The sequence below is a fragment of the Anomaloglossus baeobatrachus genome, chromosome 11 (assembly GCF_048569485.1).
Source record: "Anomaloglossus baeobatrachus isolate aAnoBae1 chromosome 11, aAnoBae1.hap1, whole genome shotgun sequence".
Lineage (NCBI taxonomy): Eukaryota > Metazoa > Chordata > Amphibia > Anura > Aromobatidae > Anomaloglossus > Anomaloglossus baeobatrachus.
In genome coordinates, this window is record NC_134363.1 from 72,273,967 (window position 1) to 72,301,761 (window position 27,795).

The following is a 27,795-nucleotide window of genomic DNA, read 5'->3' on the forward strand; positions in this document are numbered from 1 at the left end:
AACTGTATGTGTACATTTATAATGCATTTTTATGTGTTTGTGATTGCCTCGCATTATAGCCTATTGGTTCGAGTTCGGGTCGTCGAACGTTCGACGAACCGAACTCGAACGGGACCTCGGCTCGGCAAACCGACCTCGAGCCGAACCACGACCGGTTCGCTCATCTCTAGTTCCGAATAATGAGTAGAATGCAAATCAATGGGAAATGTGAGTAATTTCTGCTTAACCCATCAAAGAGGCCTGGGGCCTCAAGGAAAAGGCTGAAATGGATGCAAAGTGATGAAACTAACCACAAAGATGCAGCATGTTAATTATTTTTGCATTTCCTCCCTGCGTTTCTCACAGTGATGGGAGGACCCACAGATCAATCCTCAGCCAACTCGGGGTCGGCTGGAGATTGATTCCTGGTGAAAATAATCTATGGGGACCGGTGCAAAGGGGTAGGAGCAAGTGCTTCATACTCACCAGTCGCCGGGGCGGCTGTAATACTGCTCCTGTGGCCTCTCATTTATCTTCTTGGGCCACTCATTAGCCTCATTACATATGCACTGCTTCCCCCGACCACTAACGTCTGTGATTGGATGACTTACAAATATACAAAAAGACTCACCTGCACTTCCAAGAGGTGTGAACAGGTGCGAGGTGAAAAAACATTGTAACTACAAAACAGTCTTTTTGTATATTTGTGGTGCATCTCTTTCTGATTGAGCACTCCACCCTATAACCAAGCTGTATTCCCTCCCATTTATAGCAAGAGTCTAGCTGCCCAGATAAGGAGGTTTTAACCCAGATAGAGGTATTCTGCCCAGACATGGAGGTTTTTTATTCAGATAGTGGCATTTCAGGTTAGGCTCCCGATATACAGAGATTACCTTGCCGTTGTGTATCGGGCTCACATGCATTGGCCAATACATAAGCCAAACATCTCTTTTTTTCAAATATTCCTACAGTAGTAATGCAATGCCAGAATCATTTATTCATTGTTAGCATTTTTTCTGCAGCTGTATATGTTTCATAGTTACAATGTTTTTTTCAGCTAGCACCTGTTCACACCTATTGGATGTGCGGGTCAGTCTTTTTGCATATTTGTAGTACCTCTCTTTCTGATTGAGCACTCCACCCTATAACCAGGCAGTGTTCACTCCCCTTTATAGCAGGCTCACTCCCCTTCTAGGATGGCTGCAGGCTGCTATTCTTAGGCTGGAAAAAGCCAAATAACCATGGCCCTTCTCACCCTAATAATATCATCCCCCAGTTGTCTGCTGTACCTTAGCTGGTTTTTGAAAATGGGAGGAACCATACATCATTTTTTTTTTTTTTTTTAAATAAATCAAACAATTTAAAAAAAAGCGTGGGATACCCTCTATTTTTCATAACCAGCCAAGGTACAGCACACAGCTGAGGGTTGCTACCCGCACCTGCTGCTGTTCCAGTGTTGGATATGAAAAATAGGGGGGACCCCATGTCATTATTTATTTATTTTTTTTTTTTAAATAAATCAAACAATTTAAATAAAAAACCATGGGATCCCTTCTGTTTTTCATAACCAGCCAAGGTACAGCACACAGGTGAGGGTTGCAGCCCTCAGCTGCTGCTGTTCCTGTGCTGAATATGTAAAATGGGGGGGACCCCAAGCCATTTTTTTTTTACCAAAAAATAATTAAAAAAAACAGCTGGCCAAGCTAGCCATCACTCTATTTATGGAGCTATTCTGTTCTTTCTTTCTATCTATGTTCTAACTATCAATAGATTGGATTTAAAAAATGCATTTGGCAAAATTGCGGTAAAAACAAGGCAAATTGTGGCAAAAAATGCAGCAAAATTAATGTGTTTTTTGGATGCGTTTTTGCCACGAGTGCGTTTTTTTGGGCCCAAAAAATGTGCATCTTTGTGGTCACCACAAAGATGCAGCATGCGCACATAGCTTGAAACTCTGTCCCTGCTCTAAAATCTCTCCCTCCCTACATTACACTGACCTAGTATACAGTGAAGGTAGCCCTGAAAAGGACTTTTGTATTATTAAGAGGCCTAAGCACTCTCCCTAGCAGCTGCTCACTCTGTTCCTATGCTGATACACTGCTGGTTCCGGATGCAATGTGCGCAAAATAGCGACAGAAGGGCTTAAATAGACCCTATGATGCTGTGCGGCCAACAGAGACCAAGATGAGTGCGGCATTACTGTGATTGGTTAAGATGTCCAGCATGTTTGGCATGTGAGCACACTGCATTTTTGTGGTGACCACAAAGATGCATGTTTTTGCCCCCCAAAAAACGCACTCACGGCAAAAACGCATCAAAAAATGCATGTGTTTTGCAGTGCTTTATGCTGCAATTTGCAACATTTTTAGCACGATTTTTCCCAAAGCGTTTTTTTAAGTCAAATTTATTGATAGATAGAAAGAATAGATAGATAAAACATATAGAATATATAGAACATATAGAATAGATAACGATAAAGAACAGATAGAATAGATCGAAATAAATAACAGAATAGCTTGATAAATAGAATAGATATAAATAGAGCGATAGTTTGGCCAACTGTTTTTTTAATTATTTTTTGGTAAACAAAAATGACGTGGGGGCCCCCCCATTTTTCATATCTAGCACAGGAACAGCAGAAGCTGCGGGCTGTAACCCTCAGCTGTCTGCTGTACCTTGGCTGGTTATGAAATATAGAGAGGATCCCACGTTTTTTTAAAAAAAATGTTTGATTTATTTTTAAAAAAATGACGTCGGGTTCCCCCCAGTTTCAAAAATCAGTCAAGGTACAGTGGATAACTGGGGCTGATATGTGGATAGGAAGGGACATGGTTATTTGGCCCTTTCCAGCTTAACAATAGCAGTCTGCAGCAACCCCAGAAGTGGCGCATCCATTAGATACGCCAGTTCTGTCGCTGGACCAAGCTCTTTGCTTTGCCCTGGTGCAGTGGCAATCGGGGTAATAAGGAGTTAATGGCAGCCCACAGCTGCCAATAAGTCCTAGATGAGTGATGTCAGGCGTCAATGAGACTCCCCCCATAACTAATCTGTAAGTGAAAGTAAATACACACAAACACCCAAAAAATCCTTTAGTTGAAATAAAAGACAAGAAAAGCACCTGTGCCGCCCCCGCAACAGCCGACGGGCTGCTCGGACACGGATCCACAGTGGCTCAAGGGGACTCCGGATCCAAGGCGAGGTCGTGCGGCTACCTCAGAAATAAAAAGGGGGATGTCTTTGTTTTGGGTGGTGAATGGGATAATGTTTGTGACGCCACCCACGGTGTGTGGTAACGTAAGGGACCACCGCTGCCATTTGTGGGGGAGCCCAGGGACGATGGTGTGTGGCAGCTCGAGATGTTAACCCCTCCGTGGGCAGGGGGAGTGATGTCCCGGGACCCGGTGGTGGATGGATTGGGGGACCCGTCGGGTGAACAGGGATATCGGGTACTCACACAGTCCAAAGTCACTGACGCTGACACCAGGTAAACCAAACTCTTGAGTATCCTGGTCTTTGGGCGAGTACGCTGGGTCCATGCCCTTTTGGTGTTGCAGGTTGGTCTGAAGCCTTGTCCCTTGGCACTGTGTGTCCTACTTGTGGATCCCTCTCACATGAAGCAATTTGGGTCCCACTCACCTGCGTAGCTAGCAGGGTGAGCCTGCTCTCAGGGTTCACGCTTGGGATTTTCTGGACGGTTGTGGGAAGTCCTATCCCCCTCTTTGCGCTAGTACGCCGATCCTGGAGCGGGTGGGGAACGGTTCCTGAATATTCTGTTCCCGTCGGGTAAATTACTGGGCTGCGTGAAGCTACTTCCCAGCTTAGGGTCCGCATACCCCGTCGTGCCCTGTCCCCTGCCCGGTTGTAGCACAAGGCAGCCGGCCTGCTCTTTGTAGCAGCACTGTATCCCCTGTCACTATCCCCTGCGACCAGCGTTCCAGCTCCTTCTGGCCAGGCCAACGTCTGGCACCTGGGACAGGTACAGGAGCCTAGCTCCACAGCGTGACCTGTTCTGTCACCGCTAGTCACTGCTCCACCTCCACTCTCCAACTATACAACTCACATCTCTGCCCTCCCTCTTCCATCCCCCCATCTGAGTGGCCCTATTCCCAGGGGTGGGATTCAAATTTTTAACAACAGGTTCTCTGTAAACCCCGCCCATTTGAAAACCACAACCAATCTGTAACCACACCTATTTTTCTAGCCACACCCATTTTCACGCACTTTCATCAACCAAAAAATCCAAGTAATTTAAAGTATAATCTCTTTCCCCTTCTTCCCCTCATATACCTTCACTCTCCTGTCTAGCACCAGATTTTCCAGTCACTGTCAGTCATAATGTATTAAACGTTTTTTTTACAATTTTTAAAAATTATTACTAAAGGAGCCATTCTAAAATTGGAACGGATGACCTTCCCCATACAGATCTCATCCCATGTGGCTCCTTTCCCCCTACAGATCCCTTCCCATGTGGTCTCTTGCCCCCTGCAGATCCCATGTGGTCTCTCCCCCCCGCAGATCCCATCCCATTATGGCCTCTTTCCCCCTGCAGATCCCTTCAGATTATGGCCTCTTTCCCCCTACAGATCCCATCGCATTATGGTCTCTTTCCCCTGCAGATCCCATGCCATTATGGCCTCTTTCCCCCTGCAGATCCCATCCCATTATGGCCTCTTTCCCCCTGCAGATCCCATCCCATTATGGCCTCTTTTCCCCTGAAGATCCCATCCCATTATGGCCTCTTTCCCCCTGCAGATCCCATCCCATTATGGCCTCTTTCCCCCTGCAGATCCCATCCCATTATGGCCTCTTTCCCAATGCAGATCCCATCCCATTATGGCCTCTTTCCCCCTGCAGATCCCATCCCATTATGGCCTCTTTCCCCCTACAGATCCCATCCCATTATGGCCTCTTTCCCCCTGCAGATCCCATCCCATTATGGCCTCTTTCCCCCTGCAGATCCCATCCCATTATGGCCTCTTTCCCCCTGCAGATCCCATCCCATTATGGCCTCTTTCCCCCTGCAGATCCCATCCCATTATGGCCTCTTTCCCCTGGAGATCCCATTCCATTATGGCTGCTTTCCCCCTGCAGATCCCATCCCATGTGGTCCTTTTCCCCTGCAGATCCCATCCCATTATGGCCTTTTTCCCCTGCAGATCCCATCCCATGTGCTCCTTTTCCCCTGCAGATCCAGTCCCATATGGCTCCTTTTCCCATATAGCTACCATGTTATGTGGCCTGCCCTCCCCATATAGCTCCCTCTTTATGCTTTCCCCTCTCTCTGCCTCTTCGGCTCACTGAGCGCTTACCTGCTCCAAGCACCGGCGGCCTCTCCTCTGTCTCCCGTCCTCCGCGGCACTCTACACACTGACGCTGACAGACGGCTGTAGGAGGAGCTACCTCCTCATACTGCTGTGACCTCTGCAGCGTCAGCGCGTTGCTGCACACTGGGTCAGGGAGCAGACAGGCTCCACTGAACCTGGAGGTGTGGGGATTCATTTGTGTTAGAGTCTTAAAGAGACACTAACACAAATTAATACTGGGAACCATATCGCCGGACCTGTTTCTTGCCGCTTCTGGGAACCAGCTGCTATTTTAACAACCGGTTTTCCCGAACCGGACAGAACCGGCTGAATCCCACCCCTGCCTATTCCCCTCAGGCTGCCCAATGGGTGGTTGGTGGGTGTGGTGCAGAGTGTTCCTCAGGATTTTGATATACATGTTGGTAGCAACACCAAATGGACAGGATCCGTAACCAAGGAGGAGCGGGTACCATGCAGGAGGGCAGATTGCACGGCACCCTGTGACGACCTGATAGGTCAGGGCGTCCCACACCCTCTATCACCATTTTATAAACCCCCAAAACACTCTGCAGGTCAAATGTAATGAGAGAGTGAGAGAGAGAGAGACTGTTTTAAGGCATTTTTATTACTTTCTGCAAAAAGTCAAAAGTTTGCATACACTAAGGGAACTATGCCTTTAAACAATATGGGACAGGTCATATGATGATGTCATGTCTTTTGAAGGCACACTGCTTATTTGTGTAACACCATGAGAAAATCAACGGAAATCAGCCAAGATCTCAGGAAGAGAATTGTGAACTTGCACAAGTCTGATTCATCCTTGGGTGTAATTTCCAGATACCTGAAGGTGCCTTGTTTATCTTTACAACAATTATACACAAGCACAAACAAGATGAAAATGTTCAGCCATCATATCGCTCAGAGATGAGTTCTTTGTACCAGAAATGAACGTGCTTTGGTCAGGCATTTGCATATCAACCCATGAACAAATGGGAAATACCTTGTGAAGTTGCTGGAGGAAGCTGGTAAGATTGAGTCATTATCCATAGTGAAACGTGTACTGTAGCAACATGGGCTGAAGGCCACTCTGCCAGAAACAAACCATTACACTAAAAGAAACATAAAAAAACTGATTAATGTTTGCAAATGTTTTTTAGAGACATGTCCTGTGGTCTGACAAAACTAAAATTAAACCGTTTGGCCATAAAGACCATCGTTATGTTTGGAGGAAAAAGAGAGAAGCTTTGAAGCCTAAGAACACCATTCCAACTGTGAAACATGGGGGTGGCAGCATCATGTTGTGGGGTTGTTCAGAGGCATATCTTGGGGGAGCTGGTGGGGCATCTGACCCAGGTGCAGCTGTCAGGGGGGCACTGTCGGGCCGGCTGATGCGGTGCTGTGAAAGTCTCCCTGGCAGCTGTGATTCTCTGCCCCGTAGTGGGAGCCGGCCATTCTCTTTGCACAATAGTCATTCTGACAGCCGAGACTCAGAGAAACTGCAATGTGCAAATGCCACTGATCAATTGTCCTCATACCTTTCAGACGAGAGGACAACTGAAGCGGTGACTGCTGGCCCTGACTTTCGTGTCAGAGCGACGTCTGTAGTGTGATCAGGTCAGCTGATCACACTACTGACCCGAAAATAAGGGTGGCAGCGCAGAGGCGGCATAGAAAGCTGGTTATAAGTGTTCCAGTAGAGCTGAAGACACAGAAGAGGAACAATATGGGGTGAGGTGTGAGGTATCTATGCACACAGAATGGTGGGACAGAGGGTGGGGAACGGGCAGTATCTATAAACACAGTATGGAGAAGAGATGGTGGGGAGGGGACAGTATCTATAGACACAGTATTGGGATCAGGGGTGGGGGGGCAGTATCTATAGACACAGTATGGGGGAGAGAGAATGGGGAGAGGGAACTATCTGTAGACACAGTATTGGGGGACAGAGGGCGGGGAGAGTGAAGTATCTATAGACAGAGTAATGGGGACAGAAGGTAGGGATTAGGCAGTATCTATAAACACAGTATAGGGGAGAGAGTGTAAAGAGGGGGCAGTATCTATAGACAGTATGAGGGAGATAGGGAAGTATTTGTGGACACAGTGTAGTGGGAAGAGAGGATGGGGAGAGAGAAGTATCTTTGTACACAGTATGGTGAGAGAGAGGGTGAGAGGTGATGTATACAGACATAGTATAAGAAGCGAGGGTGAGGGGTGATGTATACAGACATAGTATAGGGAGTGAGGGGTGATGTATACAGACAAACCGTAGTATAGGGAATGAGGGAGAGGAGTGATGTATACAGACATTGTATGTGGAGATATTGGGGGAATGTATACAGACATAGTATGGGGAGCAAACAGGGGAAACAATTTTCTAGGACACAGAATAAAAAGGGACATGGTAGGAGGAGCAAGTGGGCAGGATGGGGAGTAAGGGGGAAAAGTATATAGACACACAGGAGGTAGTAAGGAGACAGCAATGTATGAGAAAAATGTGAGGGGCACAGAATAGAGACTGGTAGTGGAGGGGGTGCGGTATGAAGAGGGGGCAGCATCAGGGGATAGTGTAAGGCCATAGCAAGGAGAGGGAGTGTGATGGGAGCACACAGTAACCAGACTGGGCAGTATAGGGGGACACAGTGTAAAGGACAGTATGAAGAATAGGCTCAGTATGGAAAGGAGAGTGCAGTGTGGAGGGCATGTTCTATAAGAGGGACAGTGTGTGGGTCATATTTTGTGCAGAGAACATAGTGAGGGGCCATTATTTATTCTGGGGCATAGTGTAGGGCAGATATTTTTAAATAGAAGTATTATAATAATTCTGCTATTTTTAGGGGCATTGTGTCGGGATATGCTACAGAAGACCAGAGAAGATGGAAGTCTGCAGAGACGAGATGTGAATGTGAAAAGTAATCATGGTGTCAGGACAAGATGAAGAATAGAAAGAAATTACTCTGAGACAACATCATATATAACCAAAAACCGAATAAGATATCAAGGTAATTATATTAATCCATAAATCAGAAAGACTAAATTACCTAAAAAAACATTTTTATTCACATATATGCCACAAACAAGGTACACATATTAAAATAAGTGATGAGAAGAAAGGTGGGAATCAATACACTCTACTCCTCACCCTTCCTGTCATACAGGGGTCGGCGTCCTAAAGTTTACTGACGCCCCCGTTCCTCATCGGCTTGAGTCCTATAGCAGCCCTCCACTCACACTAGGAGAACACCGTGTGTCCTAATTTAGAAGTGGGTAAGGTGAAACACCCAAGGTCAGACCCATAAAGACAGTGTGTGACATTAATTTAGTCAAGATAATAAATGTCTGTCAATAGATGTCATAAATTATATATGGGGGAGGTTCTGACTCAGTCGACTATCAGTCAAGAGGAAATAAGGATCATAATTAGTGATGAGCGAGTACTAAAAAGCTCGGGTGCTCGAAGCTCGGGCCAAGCCTCCCAAGATACTCGTGTACTCGGGCCGAGCAACGAGCCCAATGTTATCCTATGGGAGACCCGAGTATTTTTGTGAAATGACCCCCCGGCAGCATGGAGAAACCCTAAAAATGTCACAAAAGTCTCAGAAGAGTGCTCAAATGACATGGCAACAGCATGGGGAAGACCCCTTGAAGCATTTATCACTCAAAAGTCACAGCTGTGAACAATTTTGTCCGCGTTTCACGCCATTTTTACGGACTCACCAGAAAACCTTCCAAAATGACCCCAAAATGATTTTTCATGGCAGAAATGTTAAGGGCACATACCCAATAGTGAGATAGAGCTGGTGTATGTTACTTTTTGAGATTAATACATGAAAGATTTTACGTGAAAACATTGTGTGGCACTCCGATGTCCCTGAGAAGAGACGTACATGAAGGCCTCTTGAGTCTAATGTGCCCATTTTGAGGAAGTGAGTCTTTGTAGTATTTTCCTTTGCCAGGGCAGTCCAAAATTGTGAGGTTCACCAATGCCCCTGCATACAGACGTGCATGAGGGCCTGTAAACCTGAAGTGCCCATTGTAAGGAAGTGGGTCTATTGTAGTATAGCCCTTAGGCAGGGCAGCCAAAAATTGGGAGGCTCCACATTGTCCCTGGATAGAGACGTGCATGATGGCCTGTAAACCTGAAGTGCCCATTGTCAGGAAGTGGGTGTATTATAGTATAGCCCTTAGGCAGGGCAGCCAAAAATTGGGAGGCTCCACATTGTCCCTGGATAGAGACGTGCATGATGGCCTGTAAACCTGAAGTGCCCATTGTCAGGAAGTGGGTGTATTATAGTATAGCCCTTAGGCAGGGCAGCCAAAAATTGGGAGGCTCCACGTTGTCCCTGGGTAGAGACGTGCATGAGGGCCTCAAAACATTAAGTGTCCATTTTAAGGAAGTGGGTGTATTATAGTATAGCCCTTAGGCAGGGCAGCCAAAAATTGGGAGGCTCCACGTTGTCCCTGGATAGAGACGTGCATGAGGGCCTGTAAACCTGAAGTGCCCATTGTAAGGAAGTGGGTCTATTATAGTATAGCCCTTAGGCAGGGCAGCCAAAAATTGGGAGGCTCCACATTGTCCCTGGATAGAGACGTGCATGATGGCCTGTAAACCTGAAGTGCCCATTGTCAGGAAGTGGGTGTATTATAGTATAGCCCTTAGGCAGGGCAGCCAAAAATTGGGAGGCTCCACGTTGTCCCTGGATAGAGACGTGCATGAGGGCCTGTAAACCTGAAGTGCCCATTGTCAGGAAGTGGGTGAATTATAGTATAGCCCTTAGGCAGGGCAGCCAAAAATTGGGAGGCTCCACATTGTCCCTGGATAGAGACGTGCATGATGGCCTGTAAACCTGAAGTGCCCATTGGAAGGAAGTGGGTCTATTGTAGTATAGCCCTTAGGCAGGGCAGCCAAAAATTGGGAGGCTCCACATTGTCCCTGGATAGAGACGTGCATGATGGCCTGTAAACCTGAAGTGCCCATTGTCAGGAAGTGGGTGTATTATAGTATAGCCCTTAGGCAGGGCAGCCAAAAATTGGGAGGCTCCACGTTGTCCCTGGATAGAGACGTGCATGAGGGCCTGTAAACCTGAAGTGCCCATTGTCAGGAAGTGGGTGTATTATAGTATAGCCCTTAGGCAGGGCAGCCAAAAATTGGGAGGCTCCACGTTGTCCCTGGATAGAGACGTGCATGAGGGCCTGTAAACCTGAAGTGCCCATTGTAAGGAAGTGGGTCTATTATAGTATAGCCCTTAGGCGGGGCAGCCAAAAATTGGGAGGCTCCACGTTGTCCCTGGGTAGAGACGTGCATGAGGGCCTCAAAACATTAAGTGTCCATTTTAAGGAAGTGGGTGTATTATAGTATAGCCCTTAGGCAGGGCAGCCAAAAATTGGGAGGCTCCACGTTGTCCCTGGGTAGAGACGTGCATGAGGGCCTCAAAACATTAAGTGTCCATTTTAAGGAAGTGGGTGTATTATAGTATAGCCCTTAGGCAGGGCAGCCAAAAATTGGGAGGCTCCACGTTGTCCCTGGGTAGAGACGTGCATGAGGGCCTCAAAACATTGTTCCCATTGCAAAGGAGCGGGTCTCCTGTCGTTGTAATGTCCATTCTGCAAAGAATGGGCGAAAAAATTTACCACTGGGGGTATACCTGAAACAAAGGCCTAAGTATTGCAATTTGTAACGGTCATCATCATGGTGGCGCATGAGGAGAAGGAGGAGCAGTCCAGCGATTATCCAAAGTCCAGAAGTGTGTACCCATGGGTGAGTGGAGGTACATGGCAAACTTTAAATTCCGCTCTCATTTGCTGGTGGTGTGGTGAAGTCTGGCCCAATCCAACCCTTGTTCATCTTGATCAGAGTCAGCCTGTCAGCATTTTCAGTTGACAGGCGGGTGCGTTTATCTGTAATGATTCCACCTGCGGCACTAAAAACACGCTCTGACAAAACGCTAACAGCAGGGCAGGCCAGGACTTCCAAGGCGTAGAGAGCCAATTCATGCCACGTGTCCAGCTTGGATACCCAATAATTGTAAGGCACAGAGGAATGTCGGAGTACAGTTGTTCGATCTGCAAGGTACTCCTTCAGCATCTGGGCAAACTTAGGATTTCTTGTGGCACTACCCCGCACCTCAGGGGCTGTGGTACGTGAGGGGCTGAGAAAACTGTCCCACATCTTAAAGACTGTTCCCCTACCTCTGGCGGATTGGACTTGTGACTCTCTCGGCTGTACGCCTCGGTTGTCCACTGATTCCTGACCTATGCCGCTAGCGTTTTGTGAGGGGAATGCTTTGCCTACTTCCGTGAGTATGGCCTTCCGGAACTGCTGCATTTTGGTTGACCTCTCCTCCACGGGAATAAGAGACAAAAAGTTCTCCTTGTAGCGTGGGTCTAACAGTGTTACCAACCAGTAATGATTGTCGGCCAAGATGTTCTTAACGCGAGGGTCACGAGACAGGCAGCTTACCATAAAGTCAGCCATGTGCGCCAGACTCTTAACAGCCAGGACTTCAGTAGCCTGACCAACAAGATGACTGAACATGCTGTCCTCCTCCTCCTCCTCATCTACCCTGTCCTCTGGCCAGCCACGCTGAACCGAGGATATGACTGGTGTGCATGTCATATCCTCAATTTGGCCGGAGAGTTGCTCCATGTCTTCATCCTCCTCCTCGTCATAGTCCTCCACTGCACGTTGTGATGAGACGAGGCTGGGCTGTGTGTTATCACCCACACCCACTACTGTTTCTTGCTGCAACTCATCGCGCTCCGCCTGCAATGCATCATGTTTGTTTTTCAGCAGAGACCGTTTTAGAAGGCAGAGTAGCGGTATGGTGACGCTAATAATGGCGTCATCACCACTCACCATCTTGGTGGAGTCCTCAAAGTTTTGGAGGATGGTACATAGGTCTGACATCCATCTCCACTCCTCAGGTGTTATGTGTGGAGTTTGACCCATTTCCCGACGGCTTAGGTGATGCAGGTACTCAACAACTGCCCTCTTCTGCTCACATATCCTGACCAACATGTGCAGAGTTGAATTCCAACGCGTGGGGACATCACACACCAGTCTGTGAGCCGGAAGATGCAAACTGCGCTGAAAGCCGGCAAGGCCGGCTGAAGCAGTAGGTGACTTTCGAAAATGTGCAGACAGGCGGCGAACTTTTACCAGCAGATCAGACAGCTCTGGGTATGACTTTAGAAACCGCTGAACCACGAGGTTGAGCACATGGGCCACGCATGGAACATGTGTCAGCTGGCCTCGCCTCAAAGCCGCCACCAGGTTCCGGCCATTGTCACACACGACCTTTCCTGGCTTTAGGTTCAGAGGTGTGAGCCAGTGATCTGCCTGCTGTTTCAGAGCTGTCCACAGCTCTTCTGCATTGTGGGGTTTGTCACCTATGCAGATTAGCTTCAGCACAGCCTGTTGCCGCTTCGCCGAGGCAGTGCTGCAGTGCTTCCAGCTTGTGACTGGTGTGGAGGGTACAGTGGATGAGGATGCGCAGGAGGAGGAGGAGGCTGAAGAGCATGACATTCCGGAGCTGTAGAGTGTGGGTGAAACACTGACTGAGGTAGGGCCTGCAAACCTTGGTGTGGGAAGGACGTGTTCCGTCCCTCGCTCAGACTGGGTCCCAGCTTCCACAATATTAACCCAGTGTGCCGTCAACGAGATGTAGCGGCCTTGCCCACAAGCACTTGTCCACGTGTCTGTGGTTAGGTGGACCTTGGGTGAAACAGCGTTGTTCAGGGCACGTGTGATGTTTTGTGACACGTGGTTATGCAACGCGGGGACGGCACACCGGGAGAAATAGTGGCGGCTGGGGACCGAGTAACGTGGGACAGCTGCCGCCATCAGGTCACGGAATGCTTCTGTCTCCACCAGCCTAAAAGGCAACATTTCCAGCGCAAGCAGTCGCGAAATGTTAGCATTTAGAACTGTGGCATGTGGGGTGTTGGCAGTGTATTTGCGCCTGCGTTCAAAGGTTTGCTGAATGGATAACTGAACGCTGCGCTGGGACAAGGACGTGCTTGATGATGGTGTTCTTTCTGCGTAGGCAACTGCAGGTGCAGGAGTGGAGAAGGCTTGTTCGCAGGCAGCATGGACAGGGGATTGGCTCGCATGCACAACCAGCGAAGACGTAGCAGTGACATCAGCAAGCACTGCTCCTCGACTCTGTTGTACTTCCCACAAAGTCGGGTGCTTGGCTGACATGTGCCTGATCATGCTGGTGGTGGTCAGGCTGCTAGTTTTGGTACCCCTGCTGATGCTGGCACGGCAGGTGTTGCAAATGGCCTTTTTTGAATCATCTGGATCCAACTTAAAAAACTGCCAGACTCGGGAAGACCTAACATTTGTACAGGCACCTTGTGTCGTCGTGTTGTTCCGGGGAACGGTTGCCTGACTTCTGCCTGGGGCCACCACCCTGCTTCTTACTGCCTGTTGTGATGCTACGCCTCCCTCCCCCTGTGCACTGCTGTCCTCGCTCTGCATATCCTCCTGCCAGGTTGGGCCAGTTACTGGATCATCCACCACGTCGTCTTCCTCTTCCGCACCCTGCTCCTCCTCCTGACTTCCTGACAATTGTGTCTCATCATCGTCCACCACTTGTTGAGACACGTTGCCAACTTCGTGAGAACGTGGCTGCTCAAATATTTGGCCATCTGTACAGACGATCTCCTCATGACCCACTTCAATATGAGCTGGCGAGAGGCCAGAATGTGTGAATGGAAACGTGAACAGCTCTTCCGAGTGTCCAAGTGTGGGATCATTAATGTCCGAGGAGGACGTGTACTCAGCCTGGTGGTAGGAAGGAGGATCAGGTTCAGAAATGTGCGGTGCAGTATCACGGCTACTGACACTTGACAGTGTGGAAGACAGAGTGTTTGTGGTGGTGCCAATCTGACTGGAAGCATTATCTGCTATCCAACTAACAACCTGTTGACACTGGTCTTGGTTCAAGAGCGGTGTACTGCTGCGGTCCCCAAGAATTTGGGACAGGACGTGCGAGCGACTAGATGTGGCCCTTTGTTGTGGCGAAATTAGAGCTTGCCCACGACCTCGGCCTCTGCCTGCACCACCATCACGTCCACTTCCTTGTTCCTTGCCAATGCCCTTGCGCATTTTGCAATGCTGTGCACTGCTGACGTGTATATTCACTACTTGTGCGTTATATCAAAGTTTCTGGAAATTGCACACAAGTGCACCTGTACGCTGCCACCAACAGGCACACACGTGCGGTTTTAAAAACCAAGCACGGACGCAATAAGAACCTAACAGGTTTTTTTGGGGAGCGACAATTACAGACAAGTCAGACACTATCTGGACTGTTTTACACTGTGTACACCAGCCCCAGATATGATGAAGGCTGGTACAACTAGAATAGTCCTGAGAAGGACTTTTGGTCACACTGTTTGCAGCCCTGCAACTGAAAAAGCTATAAAGGGCCGCAAAGCTTTCCCTGAATCAGCGACACTCTCCCTGCACTGACAGTCTGGATAGCTGTGAGCAGAGCACAGCGCGCCGGCCGATATAAAGGCTCGGTCACGCTGTGCAGGCCGGCCAATCACTGCAATTCCACAACTAACAGGGCTGTGGCATTGCAGTGGTCTGCCAGCCAATCCCTGCATGAGGGCTGGCTCTCAAAAGAGCGCCAACATGCAGAAATGAAGACCACGAGTACAGCACGAGTATCGCGAGATTACTCGGTCCCCGCCGAGCAGCCCGAGTACAGCGATACTCGTGCGAGTACCGAGTAGTTACAAGCATGCTCGCTCATCACTAATCATAATAAACTGTTGTTGCATTTGTCCAGGATGCACCCTACGTGTTTCGCCCTCTTATCAAGTCAATAGGGCTCATCAGGGGTATGGCAGCATAGATCCTTGACATTTATGTCACAGCTACAACCTAGAACATAAACACAATATAGAATAGAGACACACTGTTACCAACTCTAGAGGTCCATAGTTACATCAAAATATGGATAAAGAAAAAAGGACAGTACTGACCAGTAATAATGGATAAATACCAAGGAATTTTACTGTTAATAATTCCTCCTCCAGGGATTAGACCAGGACAATGCATCTAATAATACAAACAATACAGAGTATATATATATATATACATATATATATATACGAACGAGGTATCTGTAACTCCATCCCTCCTGGACATAAAATAAGCCCACACATCTAAATAGACATATATACCTGATAGAGAAGACCAGGGGTATATACATATCCCTCAACATATCTGAGAGCTATCCCGAGGTCCAAGTACAGCCATATGTGCAGCTGAAGGTCTACAAAAAATCAATCAAGGTGTACATATCAAGACTCCGTACTTACTTTAGAAATAAAAAAGTGTATATAAATACACACCTACATATATTTTTATGATCCTTATTTCCTCTTGACTGATAGTCGACTGAGTCAGAACCTCCCCCATATATAATTTATGACATCTATTGACAGAAATTTATTATCTTGACTAAATTAATGTCACACACTGTCTTTATGGGTCTGACCTTGGGTGTTTCACCTTACCCACTTCTAAATTAGGACACACGGTGTTCTCCTAGTGTGAGTGGAGGGCTGTTATAGGACTCAAGCCGACGAGGAACGGGGGCGTCAGTAAACTTTAGGACGCCGACCCCTGTATGACAGGAAGGGTGAGGAGTAGAGTGTATTGATTCCCACCTTTCTTCTCGTCACTTATTTTAATATGTGTACCTTGTTTGTGGCATATATGTGAATAAAAATGGTTTTTTAGGTAATTTAGTCTTTTTGGTTTATGGACAACATCATATATAACATACCTGAATGTAAATGTTTATTTGTGATACTAAATATGTCCTATCATTCGGCCTTGGGCCCACTTGAGCATTGCTTCTGATGTGAGTGCAATGGGACCCCCACTGATCAGCTGTTCTTGCTGCAGGTAGCCGAAAATGCTTATTTCTAGATCTTCTCCATCCTCTTATAGTGTTCGCGGCCCGATACTGCACATCCACCTCATTGATTTTAATAGGAGGCTGCTGCCCCTATCAGAGGATGGATCAGATCCAGAACTGAGCACTTCCAGCCACCTGCCACCACCAGTACGGTGCCTAGAACAGACGCTTGGCGGGAGTTTCAGGTGACGGACCCCAACCAATCACACATTGGTGACCTATCCTAAGGAAAGACCGGCAGTGTTAAAGTAGTTGACAATCTCTTTAACAAAGTTTTGTGCCGTCTGACAAGTTAAGGGTTACTATGTTTTAATTTATGTTGTTAGGAGCATTAAAGGTGTTGTCCAAGTTTGTGATGAGTCTGCAATCGCTCCATGTGTCACTATGTGACTGCAGACTTCTGAATTCTCACAGTGCGCACACTGCACGCTGTCAGGATTCTCTGGTGCCGGCGGTGAGAGTGGGAGGTTACGAAGCTGCAAGTATGAGATTTACATAGATGTGGTCATGTGCTGAACAGACATGCTCAATGAAAATGAATTGACTGAGGCTGGACACATCAAACCAGAATGTGGCCAGAAGTATACAAATCTCATACTTGTGCTCACATGATCGTCCTCTAATTAAGATGTGTTTGCTCCCATCGATTTTGTATACTTTAAATATATCACTGTATTCTGAGGAGATATGCATTGCCCTAATCTTCCTGATTGCTTTTGTTCTGTGGCAATTGGGGTAATACGTTTGGGGTTAATTTAAAAAAATCCTCAAAATTCTGATGTAAGCCAATAGTGTTATGTTCCGTGAAGCCCATTAATTCCTATGGAGCTTTGTTCTCAGAACATTCTCAGGATGAGGTTCCAAAGGTTACTCATGGTCAGTGGCAGGCACAGAATTTCTCACGTGAAAAAATCCGGGTCTGCCACTGATCAGGAGTGACCTATGGAGCCTTGTTCACAGAACAAAACTCCATAGGATTCAATGAGCATCACGGGACATAACACCATTGAAATACGTCAGAATTTTGAGGGAATGTAGGAAGTCTTTATCAAATAAACAATTTTTTGTGTGTGTTCTAATTCTATACTAACCACGTTACTAATAGGGTGTCTGATAAATAGCTCTCCATTGCTAACCACTGGGATTGGTGCTAGCTGTCAATTCGCAGCTGACATCAACCTCAAAAGTGTGACACCATTTGCCACTATAACAGGGCAATCGGGAACAGCTGGGCAACACATCAGAATTGGAGCATCTAATAGATGTGCCATTTCTGAGGCAGTTGTGGGCTGCTAATTTTAGGCTGGGAATAGCCAAAAAATCATGGACCTTCCCAACCTAATAATACCAGACCCTAGCTGTCTGCTTTACCTTGAATGGATAGCAAAATTATTGGGATCAGCACATTTCTTTTTAATTATTTAAAAAATATTTATAAAAAAATGGCTTGGGATACCCTCTATTTTGAATCAGTCAAGGTAAAGCAGACAGCTGAGTCCGTAGCTATCTGCTTTACCTCTGCTAGTTATCAAAAGGGGGGAGCTCCATGTCATTTTTATTTTTTTTTTTAATTTATTTTTTTAATTTACTGTTCACAGCAGTATACAGGCATATTCCACATGCCAAAATGCTTTCAACAAGCTTTGTTAGCATATAAACATCACCTAAACTCCAAACTGTGACACAGAGGTTTTTTTAAAAAGTCTGTGTTCGAGTTTGAGACCCAAACACTAGGTGTCCGGTATGAACCTTGAACTTTACCTTTTGAGTTCACTCGTCCCTAAATCTCTCTTTATTTCTTCTGGATTTTTTTCAGGTATCACCAAGCACAAACAATATAAAGGGTACAAGATTATCTCAAAAGACTCTTGAATAGAGATGAGCGAACCGGCCGTAGTTCGGCTCGAGTTCGGTTCGTCGAACGGAGGTCTCGTTCGAGTTCAGTTCGGCGAACGTTCGACGAACCGAACTCGAACCAATAGGATATAATGGGAGGCAATCACAAACACATAAAAACGCATTATAAATGTACACATACAGTTAATAAACATTGCCATAACACTTACCGGTCCCCGCGATCCCTCCTGCACTCTGTCTCCTGCCGCTATTCCATTTGATGATCGCTGAATCCTCCCGGTGACCAGCACTGCCAGCAGTGATGCAGGACCTATCGTGACGTCAAAATAGCCATGTGACCAGTCACGTGGCTATTATCTCATTGGCTACAGACTGGTCACATGGCTTTGACGTCATGTCCTGTCCTAGGTCCTGTCATTGCACACTCCGGTACACGGTGCACATTTGTGTATCGCCGTGTACCGGCGACATGCTCTAGCACAAGGTCGACTCCCCGTTCCGTTAGGGACCGGCTGACACAGCTGGTCATTAACGGAGATCACCGTTGCCATAGCAACGCAGTTAGCGGTGACGTCACTGCTAACCGCGGCTCCGGGAATCACATGATCGGAGCCCTGTTACTATGGTAACGCGTCTGTCACCGCCAGCAGCCAGCAGCACTGATCTCTCACGGAGTGAAGGCTGCACGCTGCTTCCCGTGCAGCCTTCACGGAGTGAAGGCTGCATGGGAAGCAGCGTCTTCCCCCATGCAGCAGTGATGGAGAAGAGCTGCATTTGTTGAACGAGAAAGACAGAAGACCATGGATCGTGGAGGGCTGACAGGGGGTAATAAAGATGGAGTCTCTAATGTGTCTGTGTATTTATTTCTATTAAAGTATTTTTTCTCTGTGTGGTGTTTTTTTTTAACCCTTTATTGGAGATTCTTAATGGCCGGGTCAAACGTGCCTGACATTAAGAATCTCTGGCTTAATACTGGCTAGTAAAACAAAGCCAGTATTAACTCATGATTACCCAACAAGCCACCCGGCTCCAGGGCTGTTGGAAGAGTTGGATACAGCACCAGATGATGGCGCTTCTATGAGAGCGCCATTTTCTGGGACGGCTGCGGACTGCAATTAGCAGCAGAGGCGCCCAGAAACCTCGGGCTAACCTGTGCTGTGGATTCCAATCCTCAGCTGCCTAGTTGTACCTGGCTGGACACAAAAATGGGGCGAAGCCCACGTCATTTGTTTTTTAATTATTTCATGAAATAAGTGAAATAATTTAAAAAAACGGGCTTCCCTATATTTTTGGTTCCCAGCCGGGTACAAATAGGCAACTGGGGGTTGGAGGCAGCCCGTGGCTGCCTGCTGTACCTGGCTAGCATACAAAAATATGGCGAAGCCCACGTCATTTTTTTGGTGGGCAAAAAACTTCTGCATACAGTCCTGGGTGGAGTATGCTGAGCCTTGTAGTTCTGCAGCTGCTGTCTGCTCTTCTCCATACAGACAGACAGCAGCTGCAGAACTACAAGGTTCAGCATACTCCATCCAGGACTGTATGCAGAAGTTTTTTGCCCCCTGAAAAAATTATGTGGGCTTCGCCATAGTTTTGTATGCTAGCCAGGTACAGCAGGCAGGTACAGCTGCCCCCAACCCCCAGTTGCCTATTTGTACCCGGCTGGGAACCAAAAATAAAGGGAAGCCCTTTTTTATTATTTCATGAATTTCATGAAATAATTAGAAAACAAATGACGTAGGCTTCGCCCCATTTTTGTGTCTAGCCAGGTACAACTAGGCAGCTGGGGATTGGAATCCGCAGCACAGGTTGGCCTGAGCTTTCTGGGCTCCACTGCTGCGAATTGAAGTCTGCAGCCGCCTCAGAAAATGGCACTTTCATAGAAGCGCCATCTTCTGGCGCTGTATCCAACTCTTCCTGCACCTGCCTGCTATACCTGGCTAGCATACAAAAATATGGCGAAGCTCACGTCCTTTTTTTGTAGTTTTTTGGCAAAAAAAATAAAAAATGCTTCCCTGGATTTTCCATTGCCAGTGAAGGTAACACCAAGCAGTGGGGGTTATCAGCCAGTAGCTGCTTGGATTACCCTTAGCTAGCAATACAAAAAATGCAGCGGGAGCCCATATACATTTTTTTTAATTATTTATTTAAATAACTAAAAACATAATGGGCTTCCCTGTATTTTGATTGCTGGACATCACAGTGCTGTAAAAATAAATCTTTAAAAAAAATGACGTAGCGCTCCACGGTATTTTTGATTCTCAGCGCAGATAAAGCAGACAGCTATGGGTTGCCACCCCCATCTGCCTGCCGTTACCTTGGTTGGCAATCAAAATACAGGGAAGCCCATTAATTTTTTCTATTTAAAAAATAGTTAAAAAAAAAATGACGTTGGGTCCCCCCATTTTTGATAGCCAGCTAGGGTAAAGCAGACGGCTGTAGCCTGAAAACCACAGCTGGCAGTTTTACCGTGGTTGGGGATCCAATGTGGAGGTCCCCCCAGGCTCTTTTTTTATAATTATTTTATAAATATTAATAATTACACAAAAAAAGTAGGGTCTCCCCCAAATTGGATCACCAGCCAAGGTAAAGCGGACAGCTGTGGTCTGGTATTCTCAGGGTGGGAAGGTCTATACTTATTGGGACTTCACAGCCTAAAAATAGCAGGCCGCAGGCACCTCAGACGTGGCGCATCCACTAGATGCGCCAATCCTGGCGCTTCACCCCAGCTCATCCCGTGCCCTGGTGCAGTGGCAAACGGGGTAATAAATCGGGTTGATACTAGCTGTAAAGTCACCTGAGATCAAGCCCAGCAGTTTGTGATGTCATGGCGTCTATTAGATACCCAACATCATAAACTGTCAGTACTAACAAAAAAAAAAATCGACAAAAGAAATTTATTTGAAAAAACAGTCCCCAAAACATTTCCTCTTTCACCAATTTATTGTAAGAAAAAAAATAAAGGGGTCCCACGACGACTCTGGACCGTCTAGAATATGGGGGGGGAGACACTCAGGGAACGTATCCTCTGTTACGGTTGCTGTGGCTCTGGAGACTATGTCTGGATTTCTTGCTACTGCACATGTGCAAGCGCTGGAGACTAAGTCCTATCTTGGAGCCATTGCACAAGTGCGGGTGCCATCATCGCTGACATGAGGTCACATGTCTCTGACACCTTCTAAGCTGATTGGCCACTGGTCATGTGCTTGTGACACGTGGTCACATGTCTCTGACACCTACTATGCCGATTGGTCGCTGGTCATGTGCTTGTGACGCTTTGCTCGGTGATAGGCCAGCGTGACGTCATTGCTGTCATTCTGGCAGCGGATTGGCTCTGGTGTCCTCCATCTTGGATGAGGCACAGAGTCTATATAAGACCCTGACGCATGCCGCCCGGCGCTCAGTCCTCTTGGTTCATGCATGAGGGTAGACGCCCTGTGCACGTCCCTCTAGGCATCTCTCTGTCTATGTTAGGTGAGCGCTACCGGCAGGGTAGCGTTCTTATACCTTACAGCTTCGGCTGCAGTCCATATCCTTACCTCTTAGTGGAGCGGACATAGGCAGGTGCCTGAGGCACATGGTCCGGCTGGGCCTTGTGATTCTACTCGTAGGTGGACGTTGCCGCTAGGGTAACGTTTCTTATACTGCGTCTGGCAGTTGTTTGTATCCTCGCACACTAGGGGAGCGAACAGAGGTAGGAGCTTTGTACGGCTTATGCTGCTGTCCGTCTCTTTTGCACCACTAGAAGAGCGGACCTAGGCAGGTGCCATATCTAGTGGTTCGTGTCCTCGCACACTAGTGGAGCGAACGCAGGTAGGAGCTTGGTGCGGCTTACGCTGCTGTCCGTCTCCTGGCACCACTAGAGGAACGAACCTAGGTAGGTGCCATTTCACACTCACTGCTTTTGTCTCTGTGATCTTTAACAGAGACCATTCCACACACCCTCCAAGTAAGGGAGGAATTGCTTTATTTTCTAAATATATTCCTCTGTGAGTTTAACAGAGGTATTGCACTCTGCACTTGTGCTATTATTTTTTACAGTGGCACACTTATATACCCCTTATCCTCTGCCATAGTCTGCAGCAGAGTCTTTGCACGTTGGACCCTGACTGTCTGACATTCCTTGAGGTTTTATAATCAGACAGCCCCCGTAACATTAGGACTGAGCCAAGGGTCTGGCAGTTATGGCAGAATATCAGCAGTTACACCGTTACATACAAGTACTTGAGTCGCGGCTCAAGAGTATAGAGGATAAACGTCAGACCATGGTGACATCTGCACATGATCCTCGACTTGCTCTGCCAAACAGATATTCTGGCGATGCCAGATCATGTCATGGTTTCATTAGTCAGTGTCAGATACACCTAAAGGTCAACTCTTCTCGCTTCTCTACGGAGAGGTCCAGAGTAGGCTTTATCATCTCCTTACTTCAGGACAAAGCCTTAGAATGGGCGACTCCCTTATGGGAGCGCTCTGATGTGGTTACTCTGAGACATCAAGACTTTCTTGATGCTCTTAAAGCGGTATTCATGGGTCCGCAGGTTACCCATGATGCCGCCCTGAGACTCTTAGATCTATCTCAGGGTTCGTTATCCACTAGTTCTTATGCCATTGCTTTTAGAACTCTGGTGGCAGAACTAGATTGGCCAGAGAAGGTGTTGATTCCTATCTTCTGGAGAGGGTTGGCAGGCTATGTCAAGGATGCCCTTGCTACTCGTGAGGTCCCTGCTTCTCTGGAGGACTTGATCACAGTAGCAATGAGGATCGACGTACGCCATAGGGAACGTAGACTCGAGGTCTCTTCCTCACGCCCTAAGCATCGGGCTATTCCAGCTGTTGAGGGTCCACTACCATCTTCCTCAGCATCTGAAACATCTCCCACTCCTATGGAGTTAGGTCATACGTCCTCCAGACTACGCAAGTCTGGTCCTCCTATATGTTACGTATGTCGTCAGGCTGTGCACTATGCCAACAAGTGTTCTAGTCGTCAGGGAAACTCCCAGGCCTAGTAACCATTAGAGGGGGTTACTAGAGACGCCTTCTGCACCCTCTAAGTGTAGTATCCCAGGTCAGCTCTCATTCTCTGAGAATACATGGCCTATTATGGCTTTTGTGGATTCCGGAGCTCACGGGACTTTTGTGTCCTCAGGATTTGTAAAGGGACACAATATTCCCTCTATCATGTTAGAGGCGCCTATTCCTGTCCGTGTTGTTAATGGGACTATGTTGTCTGACTCCATTACATTGAGGACAGTTCCCTTGCGCCTTTCCCTGCCTCAGGGTCACATAGAGGAGATTTATTTTCTTGTTTTGCCTGAGGGTATAGATGACGTCCTTCTGGGTCTCCCATGGCTTCGGACTCATGCTCTTCAGATTGACTGGGAGACCAACAGCATTATTAGTTGGGGTTCGAAATGTCAGTCCCGATGTCTTCCCTTACCACCTAAGGTCGTTGCGGTTGCATCAACTGATCTCTCTCCCATACCTACACCCTATTTGGATTTCGCTGACGTGTTCTCCAAACAGGGTGCTGAGGTTCTTCCACCCCATAGGCCGTATGACTGTGCCATAGACCTTATCCCAGGTTCGGTTCCACCTAAGGGCAGGGTTTACCCCCTGTCGATACCTGAGTCGGAGGCCATGTCGACCTATATAAGAGAGAGTTTAAAAAAGGGGTTCATTCGTAAGTCTGTCTCTCCCGCGGGAGCTGGTTTTTTCTTTGTTCGGAAGAAAGAGGGTGATTTGCGTCCCTGCATAGATTACAGGGGTCTCAACGCAATCACAATAAAGAACAAATACCCATTACCTTTAATTTCGGAGCTCTTTGACAGACTGAGGAGAGCTCAGGTTTTTACGAAGTTGGATCTGCGGGGTGCGTATAACTTGGTACGAATTCGAGAGGGTGACAAATGGAAGACCGCTTTTAACACCCGAGATGGTCACTATGAATACCTCGTCATGCCTTTTGGTTTATGTAATGCACCCGCAGTATTTCAGGACTTTGTAAACGATGTGTTCAGGGATTTACTGTTATCCTCCGTCGTGGTGTATCTGGACGACATCCTGATTTTTTCTCCTGATCTGGAGACTCATCGTCAGGATGTCGTTCGTGTCCTTTCCCGTTTAAGGGAGCACTCTTTGTTTGCTAAACTCGAAAAATGTGTATTCGAGCAGTCATCCTTGCCTTTTTTGGGCTACATTATCTCATAAGAGGGTCTGGCTATGGATCCTGCGAAGCTCTCTGCTGTCCTGGAATGGTCCGAACCTCATTCCTTGAAGGCGGTGCAACGCTTCTTAGGATTCATAAATTATTACAGGCAGTTCATACCCCATTTCTCTACTTTGGTGGCCCCTTTGGTGGCCTTGACTAAGAAAGGTGCTAATCCAAAAGTCTGGTCTACTGAGACATCCCAGGCTTTTGAGGCAGTAAAAAGACACTTTTCAACTGCTCCCGTTCTTCAAAGACCCGATGAGAATAAGCCCTTCCTCTTGGAGGTTGATGCCTTTTCAGTGGGTGCTGGTGCGGTCTTGTATCAAAAGAATGGTGCAGGTAGAAAAAGGCCGTGTTTCTTCTTTGCTAAAACTTTTTCACCGGCAGAGAGAAACTATACCATTGGGGATAGGGAACTGCTCGCCCTGAGATTAGCCTTGGAGGAGTGGCGTCACTTGCTGGAAGGAGCGAAACATCCTTTCCAGGTCTATACAGACCATAAGAATCTGACGTACTTACAAACCGCTCAGCGTCTGAATCCTCGCCAAGCCCGCTGGTCCTTGTTTTTCACCCGCTTTCACTTCTCCATCAACTATCTGTCTGGGAGTAAGAATAACAAGGCAGACGCCCTGTCTCGCTCTATGGTTTCTACCCAGGAAGAGATTGACGAACCTTGTCTTATCCTTCCCTCCAGGGTTTTTCATACACTCTCCCATGTGACGTTAGACCAAATCCCACCGGGCAAGACCTTTGTGCCGCCTGATCGACAGAATGATATACTGTCGTGGGCCCACACCTCAAAGGTGGGTGGGCATTTTGGTATTAGGCGGACACGAGAGTTACTCGAGAGGTGGTATTGGTGGCCACACTTAGCCAGCCACGTCAAGAGATATGTCGGTTCCTGCTACTCGTGTGCTCGCAACCGTCCATTACAGCAGAGACCGGCTGGGCTCTTGCATCCTTTACCAGTGCCAGATAGACCATGGGAGGTGGTAGGCATGGACTTTGTGGGTGATCTTCCGTGTTCACAGGGACATAGATTTGTGTGGGTCATTACAGACCATTTCTCCCGGATGGTTCATCTCGTACCGTTATCGAGAATCCCATCTTCCAGGGTACTAGCCAAACTATTCCTCAAGCATGTCTTTAGGCTTCACGGGATGCCAGATCCTATCATTTGTGATAGAGGCCCGCAATTTGCTTCCCGTTTCTGGCGAGATCTTTGTAGCCTTCTGCAAATTGAGTTGAATCTCTCTTCGGCATACCATCCGGAGACCAATGGTTTGGTTGAGCGTACCAATCAATCCATGATTATATACCTTCGACACTTTGTTGCTGAGAACCACGATAACTGGTCCTCCCTCCTACCCTGGGCAGAATTTGCCCTTAACAATTCGCTGGCTGAGGCCACTGGGCAGACACCATTCGTACCCAATAATGGGCAACACCCTAGGGTACCGGTACCGTTTCCCGCTGCTGCACCTTCTCCTCTTGTGGCCGACTGGGCAACTAATGCCAGAGAGGTTTGGGATCGGACTCAAGAGTCGATCCAAGCAGCTAAGGACCGTATGAAGACGGTGTCCGATCGGTTTTGTCGCCCGGCTCCTGTCTTTTCTCCAGGGGATTTTGTGTGGCTCTCTGCAAAACACGTGAAACTTAGAGTGAGCTCTGCCAAATTTGCTCCTCGCTTCCTGGGTCCTTATGAGGTTCTTCGACAGGTACCGTAAATCCTGTAGTCTACCAATTGAAGTTACCCGTCCATCTTAGGATCCATGACAAATTCCATGTTTCACTGCTGAAGCCGGCTATTTTACCTCACGCTCGTGAAGTGCACTCTCCTGCCTCTGATTCCTCTCACTCTAGCTATGAGGTACGAGCCATAGTTGGTTCTAAGATGGTTAGAGGACTCAGGTTCTTCTTGATAGATTGGGAGGGCTATGGCCCGGAACATCGCTCTTGGGAGACTGAGGAGGCTGTCCATGCTCCCGACTTAGTTGCCGATTACCTGCGTCGCCGGGAGGGGGGCCCTTGAGGGGGAGGTACTGTTACGGTTGCTGTGGCTCTGGAGACTATGTCCGGATTTCTTGCTACTGCACATGTGCAAGCGCTGGAGACTAAGTCCTATCTTGGAGCCATTGCACATGTGCGGGTGACATCATCGCTGACACGAGGTCACATGTCTCTGACACCTTCTAAGCTGATTGGCCACTGGTCATGTGCTTGTGACACGTGGTCACATGTCTCTGACACCTACTATGCCGATTGGTCACTGGTCATGTGCTTGTGACGCTTTGCTCGGTGATAGGCCAGCGTGATGTCATTGCTGTCATTCTGGCAGCGGATTGGCTCTGGTGTCCTCCATCTTGGATGAGGCACAGAGTCTATATTAGACCCTGACGCACGCCGCCCGGCGCTCAGTTTTCTTGGTTCATGCATGAGGGTAGACACCCTGTGCACGTCCTTCTAGGCATCTCTCTGTCTATGTTAGGTGAGCGCTACCGGCAGGGTAGCATTCTTATACCTTACAGCTTCGGCTGCAGTCCGTATCCTTACCTCTTAGTGGAGCGGACATAGGCAGGTGCCTGAGGCACATGGTCCGGCTGGGCCTTGTGATTCTACTCGTAGGTGGACGTTGCCGCTAGGGTAACGTTCCTTATACTGCGTCTGGCAGTTGTTCGTATCCTCGCACACTAGGGGAGCGAATAGAGGTAGGAGCTTTGTGCGGCTTATGCTGCTGTCCGTCTCTTTTGCACCACTAAAAGAGCGGACCTAGGCAGGTGCCATATCTAGTGGTTCGTGTCCTCGTACACTAGTGGAGCGAACGCAGGTAGGAGCTTTCTGCGGCTTACGCTGTTGTCCGTCTCTTTTGCACCACTAGTGGAGCGGACCTAGGCAGGTGCCATATCTAGTGGTTCGTGTCCTCGCACAATAGTGGAGCGAACGCAGGTAGGAGCTTTGTGCGGCTTACGCTGCTGTCCGTCTCCTGATACCACTAGAAGAACGGACCTAGGTAGGTGCCATTTCACACTCACTGCTTTTGTCTCTGTGATCTTTAACAGAGACCATTCCACACACCCTCCAAGTAAGGGAGGAATTGCTGCATTTTCTAAATATATTCTTCTGTGAGTTTAACAGAGTTATTGCACTCTGCACTTGTGCTATTATTTTTTACAGTGGCACACTTATATACCCCTTATCCTCTGCCATAGTCTGCAGCAGAGTCTTTGCACGGTGGACCCTGACTGTCTGACATTCCTTTAGGTTTTATAATCAGACAGCCCCCGTAACATCCACCATTTTCTAGGAGTGCAGACCCTTTATGTGAGGAGTGTGGGTGCAACGAATCTGCACTCACTCTCCCCAGGTCCACAGCAGCAGAGTCCATGTCGTAATGGTTGCTACCAAAGCTGCAATGCCCTGCTCATGAGGTAAGGGCATGCCTAATCAGGAGAACTATTCTACATTTCCAAATATTAGTATTTGCTGATATTATTGCTCTTCCACCTAC